This window comes from Chiloscyllium plagiosum, unplaced genomic scaffold (assembly GCF_037043375.1).
Source record: "Chiloscyllium plagiosum isolate Xiang-an unplaced genomic scaffold, Cpla_swu_hap1 HiC_scaffold_38, whole genome shotgun sequence".
NCBI lineage: Eukaryota > Metazoa > Chordata > Chondrichthyes > Orectolobiformes > Hemiscylliidae > Chiloscyllium > Chiloscyllium plagiosum.
Window position 1 is genome coordinate 42,195,613 of NW_028270176.1, and position 6,831 is coordinate 42,202,443.

Here is a 6,831-nt window from a genome sequence, read left to right on the forward strand (position 1 = left end):
CAGTAGGAGGACGTCGTCAACGGAGTCCGAGGATGGGAGAGGCGCCGAAAGTATATTTTTCATCATATCTCAAATGAAAAAGACAATGCTGTCGAAGAGAATTTTGAGATGCAGTATGTTAGAATAAACGAAATTGACATTCATAAAGACGAGTTGTTCGCAATTCTTGAAAGCCTGAAAATAGATTGTCCCCTGGGCTAAATGGGATGTATCATAGGAATCTCTGGGAATCGTGGGAGGAGATTGCAGAACTTTTGACTACCAACTTTAGTTCGTCAGTGTCTATGTGATTAGTGCGAGAAGACTCGAATTCAGCAAATATTGTCCCCTTCTTCACGAAGAGAAGTAGGGAGAACGCTGGAAATTATAGAACAGTGAGCCGTATTTCCTTGAAGCTGAAGTTTTGGGAAAGGTTATGAGAGATATGATTTATGATCACCTAAGCAGGAAGAAGTTGATTCGCTACAGTCAACACGATTTTGCGAATAGCAGGTTGTGCCTCACAAACTTTATTGAGCTCTTTGAAAAGGTCAACAAACAAGTGGATGAGAGTAAAGTGGTTAACATGGTGGATATGATTTTCACGAATGCACGGTCGGCTGTTGCATAAAATACAGAGACGTGGGATTGAGGGTGATTTCGCGGTTTAGATCAGTAAGTGGCTCGCTGAAAGAACACCGAGTGTGGTAGTTAATGGAAAATATTCATCCTGGAGTTCAGTTACTCATGGTGTACCACAAGGTTCCTTTTTGGGTCCACTGCTGTTTGTCACCTTTATAAATGACCTGGCTTCGAGCATGGGATGATGGATGAGTAAATTCGCAGAACACACTAAGTCGATAGAGTTGTCAACAGTGCCGAAGTCTGCTGCAGGTTACAGACGGACATGAATAATCTGCAGATCGGGGCTCAGAGGTGGCATATGGAGGTTATTGTGGAAAAGTGTGAGGTGATTTACTTTGGAATGAACAACAAGAATAAAAAGTTCTGGGCTAATTGTAATATTCTTGGAAGTTTAGATGAGCAGAGCGATCACGGCGTCCACGTATATAAAACTCTGCAAGTTAACACACACGTTGATGGATTTTTTGCAATGAGCACAGTGTGTTAGTTTTTATTGGGAGAGAGATTTAGTTTCAGGGCCAAACGATCCCTTTGCAGCTCCAGAAATTTGTCTGGTATGGCCAAACTTGTCGAGTTGCGTGCGGTTCTGGTCGCCACATTATAGGATGGATGTGAAAGCATTGGAAAGGTTGTAGACGAGATTTCCTCGGATGTTGCCTTCTGTGAAGGGAAGGTCTTACGAGGAAAGGCTGAGGGACTTGAGGCTGTTTTTGATTGAGATAAGAATTTTGAGACGTGAATTAATAGAGACATAAAAGATGATCAGAGGTTGCTTTAAGGTGGACAGTGAAGGCCTTTTTCTTCAAATGGTGATGGTTGGCACAATGGCACATCGATGTAATTTGAGAGTGATTGATGCCGAGGTCGATTCCTTTCTCAGAGAGTAGTAAGGGTGCAGAACGCCTTGCCTTCAACAGTCGTAGACTCACCAACATTCAGGGCAATTAAATGATCATTGGATACATTTATGGCTTATAATGCCAAAATGCTGGTCAGATGGACTTCAGATTGGTATTACAGGTCTGTGCAACATTAGTGCCAAAAGCCCTTTATTGCGGTGTAATATTCCGTGTTTGAACTGTTCTTCAGCTTGAAGGTGCAATCATCTCTGTTTACTATCAGTAAAACAAACACCTGGCGAAAATCCAATGCGCAATTTTGGCAGTGCATGTACTGCCATTCTGTAATGCAACGACAGCAAGCTTACTCATTACACCGTTGGATCTGTCGTCTAATGATGACAAACGTCTCCTGATCTTACCACTGGGACTCTCAACCCAATTACTCATTTTTTTTCTTTGGACCTGAAATGAAACATAGTGCAGAGCAGGTTATACTGATAATGAATCACCGATTATTAAGCATCAACTTCAGGAAAATGGCACAGAAAATGTGGTGAAAGTCGATTTTATTGAATACTGCGCACGTTTTCCGTGGCTTCCTGCGTTGATCACAGGAAATGTTATGTCGCCACTGTACTGGGATTTCCCTTCTATCGGCGTCAATTCGTCAGAGAATTCGATTCACTGACATTTCACCAACTTCCTTTGGAATGTTCATATGACACATCCACTCACACTGCACACAACATCAACAATGTTCAGCATACTACATCCACGAGCATGTGGAATGGTTTTCATAAACAGTGAAGTTCGGATAATGTTATGCAAAGGCAAATTGAAATTCAGTTTAATTAGTAAAGTCGCAAGAATCCAGAGTAAGATTCAAAATGTCAGAAATTCACGTTTATTACCTTGGGCAGAATTCCAGCCCAGCAAAGGGAAAATCTGCCCCTGAATCCCCTGAATGTGAAGGAACATTCAAACTGAAGGAGAACTTGTGAGAATCCTCCACTGCTTGATCTAAAGCTGAAACAAGAGCTGTCTATTCGAGCTGGGAGGGAAGCGAGGTGGAGGTGAGACCAAAATATTACTTGGCATTTATTTCATATTGTCCTCATTGTGATTGTTTAAAAACCCGGGCCAGAAATGTCACAGACACAAAGGAGCAGAAGGAGGCCATTCTTAAATCCGATCCTGCCCCGCCACGTCATTCGATATCATCATGGTTGACACAACAATGTTAAGTCTTTTTCCAGCCCATCCACGTCATCGTGTTGCCTAGTGGCTCGCAGATATTTATCGATCTCTATCATAAATAGATTTCGAAAATGTAAATCTGTGAGAGGAAAATGTTCCGTTTTGAGACAGTGGGTTTCTGCACGAATATTGTTGGGTTTTCAGCTGACAGCCGTGTCTGGTCTGACGACTTTGCAATACATAAATTAAAACTCGACTCTGATGGGATTCGAACCCACAACCTTTGAATAGCAACTTGTACAGAGATGTAGAAGTCCAACGCGCTTTCCATTGCGCCACAGAGCCGCGCACGCAGTAAGCCTTAAGCACACAAGTTTGCCTTTGACGCATTGCGTTCAGGACACCCATCTCGCGCCTGTCTGTCCTCGTCACACTTTCCAGTACCTGGTCCTTTGCCACGTGTGCTCTGGCTCATCAAGTGTTCGGTTAAAGACTGCTGAAACGTTCTCATGATACTTAGCTTTACCACATGTTCAGATAATAATTTCCAGATAATCAATACTCTATAGGTGAAAGCATTTTTCCTAAATCTAATCCTTGTCTCCTGTCTTTCATTTATGTTACTCTGTTCCTTCCCAATACAGGCTTATCCCTGTCACACATATCTATCCTCTTCATAAAATGAGCACGTTAATCGGTTTCTCATTCAGCATTCTCTGCGGTTAGATAAACATCCCCAGCCTAGCTCGTCTACCTTCACAATGGGAGAGGTCCAGCCCTTGCCATTCTTTTCATCTCCAATGAAATTCTCCTCGTGCAATCAGACGCTTCCAGCAGTCTGGCGATTACAACGGAAAAGCAAAGTTCTCAGAAGGAAAGCCAAAAGGCCTGAACAAAATCAGCAGCTCTTGTCCATCTCTGATGAGAAAGGAAAGTTAACGTTTCGAGTCCAATGATCTGTCTTTGGAACTGATGGGAAGGGCGGGTGGACGAAGAATGTGGAAGAGGGCGGACGGTTTCTAAAATGATTGAACTCGATGTTGGGTCCTAATGTTTGCATGGTCTGTTGGTAGAAAATTAGTTGCCGGTCTTCCAGCTTGTGTTGTGTCTTGAAGAGCACAGCAGCAGACCAGAAACTGAAATGATTGCCTGGGAACACAGTGTCTCGATTAGAGTGGGGCTGGAAAGCACAGCAGTTCAGGCAGCATCCGAGGAGCAGTAAAATCGACGTTTCGGGCAACAGCCCTTCATCAGGAATACAAGCAGAGACCCAGAAGGGTGGGAACACATTGTAATGTTGAAGTACAGGAGACTGGAAGATCGGGATAGTTTTTGTTGATTCTGGACAGAACGTAAGTGATCTCAGCTTTGTCACCGACATTATTTTCCTCTCTCTATTGGAGAAAGGTCACATTCTGAGCAGGAAATACAGTTGCCTCGATTAAATGAAGTGCAGACAAATCTCTGGAAGATGTGACGAGAAACTTCCACAGTAAGGAGAGATATCTGAAACCAGCAGGAAATGTAAAATACAACATAGAATGTTACAATGCAGTACAGGTACTTCGGCCCTGGCTGTTGCCGCGACCTTAAAATAATGTGATGTCCATTGTAATGGAAAATCAACATTTATTTTGAAACCAATAAAAGCACAGGGAAACAAATAAGTAAGTACCTAACTTTGCAGAGGCAAGTGTTGCAGACAGACTGAAAAAAAATGTAAAGTTAAGCCGAAATAATCGCAGACTTACAAGGCCAGTAAACTACCATATCAACAGTCAAGGAATGAGAAAAAAACTCCGTATCTGGAAAGTAACTCGAATGTTTGAGGCCCCTGAACTTGAGGTGTTGATAAGAAGAAGCGAATTCTAGCATCAAGGGAAATGTATTATTTGTGGAAGGTGAGCTAGTTACCTTTTTGGGAGGTACAGGAGCAACATACTCTGTCCTTAAATCAACACAGTTGAGAAAGTCGATGCAGTGGATGCATCAGGAGTCCTGATACGAGAGAGCTTAACCGCACCACTATTGTGCGGAACCAGTAATGGTGAAACATTCCAATTCTCATTCCTGTTGTTGGAAATCTGTCCTTTAAATCAGATGGCTCGCGATCAAATTGTGAGATTGGGGTCGGGTTGTGCAGTACCCTGACAGGCTTGCAGGTAATACGAAAAGAAGATTTACCAGCGCAAGCTGTAAATTATGACTCACGACCAAGATGCATGTCTGTGAGTGGCGATTAAGCCAGAGAACCAAACGTTCAGTAAACGATTCACTCGCCCAGCAATCAAGTAACCATGTTAATTTCATTAACACAGATTTCCTTGCTGGGGTTATGCAGCACTGCACAGCACACATACACCGTGATGGCCCTTACAAATCATATGAGAAGGATTGTTTGAGGAGATTGGTTAAACCAGATCAGTTAGTATTGTGCGAAGTTTATTGGAGTGATCACAGATGTGCAGTCAGTGTAAACGTATCCAAAGTATCTGTGACGGCAAGTAGACCCTATCCTTTTGATGGGGAAGGCACCTTTCCTCACGTACCATTGGCGAAGGCATCCAGCGAGAGATGGCAGGATTTGAGACGATGGGTACGGCAGGCACAAAAAAACGAAAGATTGTGTCTTCAGCGACGATGTTCGTATCTGATTCAATGCAGATATAAGGACAGATATGAAGAAACTAGATTGGCTAACTCAGGCAGATAGAGCAGTCCAGGTAAATCCCGCAAAGAGGGTAGCCTGGCGATTAGCTATCGTAGATGTCTCGGACCCAAGATTAAGAAGCGTCCCTACTGAGTGCAGGGCAAAAGGCAAACGTGATGTGGGGTTCATACGAAGCTGTGAACCCCATAAGAATAGCTCCGAAATCTGAGTATCGTCCTTGCAGAACACAAGACTCGTTAAAACCCGAGGCTCTCAAAGGATACTACTTTGCATCCCTTCTGAAGGCTTGAGTGATAATTCCCTGTGGATAATCACCGGTGAGGGCCCCCATTGTTCCGGTCAAAAAGGCAAACATTCCAGGTGAATCAGGGAAACGGAGCTTTATTCAAGACCTGCAGGTAGTCAACTATGCTGTTGTTCTGCCCGCCCCAAATGTTCCGAACCCTTGCACTATATTAGCTCAAATTCCACCGGACAGTAAATGGTTCTCTGCTATTGATTTAGCAAATGTCTTCTTTAGTGTACCGGTACACCCAGAAAGTCACTTCTGGTTCACTTTTCCACTTAAAGGCAAATCGTATACATTCAAGCAACTTTGTCAAGATGACTGTGAGTCCCCCGCCATAATTAATGGGGCTTGATGCTGGAGTCTGGAGATTCTTGTTTTAACCCCGGGGTCAGCGCATCTGCAGTCTGTAGACGAATGCTTAACAGCAGCACCAACAGAGGAACAATGCGAGAAAGATACGCTTGCGTTGCTCTGCCATATAGCCAGGAATGGGCACAAAGCTAGTTTCGCAAAATTACAAATTACAACAGGTGAAGTTCTTAGGTCACTTCTTGTCTGAACAAGGGAAGACCATTGGTCAAGACAAAGTTCCAGCAATCCAGCAAATTCCAAAGCCTCATGCGAAGAAACAATTGCTATTCTTTTTGGTCATGCACTCCGACTGTAGAATTTTTATCCCACATTATACAACCCTTGAGGCCCCCCTAAATGAAATTTCCAATGGCTAGGAATTGCAGAACCAGAGACCGTAGCAGTTGAATTGAAAATCGCGCTCCAAACCATACCTACACTGGGGATTCCGAATCCAAACAAGCCTTTGGTACAAACAGTAGATGCATGACATCTGTGCTGATGCAGGATAATGTGGGAAAATTGAGGCATGTAGCTTACATTTTGGCTAAACTTAGACCTCGTAGCGGCAGGATTGCCTGTATGCCTGCGAGCCATGGCTGCAGCTGAAAAAGTTTGTTGTAGCGTCCAGGGACACAGTCGGCTTTGGATAATTAACCCTCCTGGTCCCACATACATCCTTACTCGTTTCCGAGCAAAACACAGAACACATGTCGGCAGCACATTGGCTCAGAAACAATACTGTGCTATTGGAAATGCTTAACATTACAATAACGAGATGTAACGTCCGTCATGCTGCTGGCCTTCTCCCCACAGAAGGAGACGGAGAGTCACATGACTGTGTCGCTGTAACTAAT

At 43.6% G+C, this 6,831-nt stretch overlaps 1 non-coding gene across 1 annotated transcript; it reads right to left on the minus strand.

Annotated features, from left to right (window-relative positions):
* Nucleotides 1–2,916: 2,916 nt before the first annotated feature.
* On the minus strand, nt 2,917–3,008 carry trnar-ucu (transfer RNA arginine (anticodon UCU)). Its single transcript is given in 2 exon segments — nt 2,917–2,952; nt 2,972–3,008. It is a non-coding gene; the product is annotated as a tRNA-Arg (tRNA).
* Nucleotides 3,009–6,831: the final 3,823 nt, after the last annotated feature.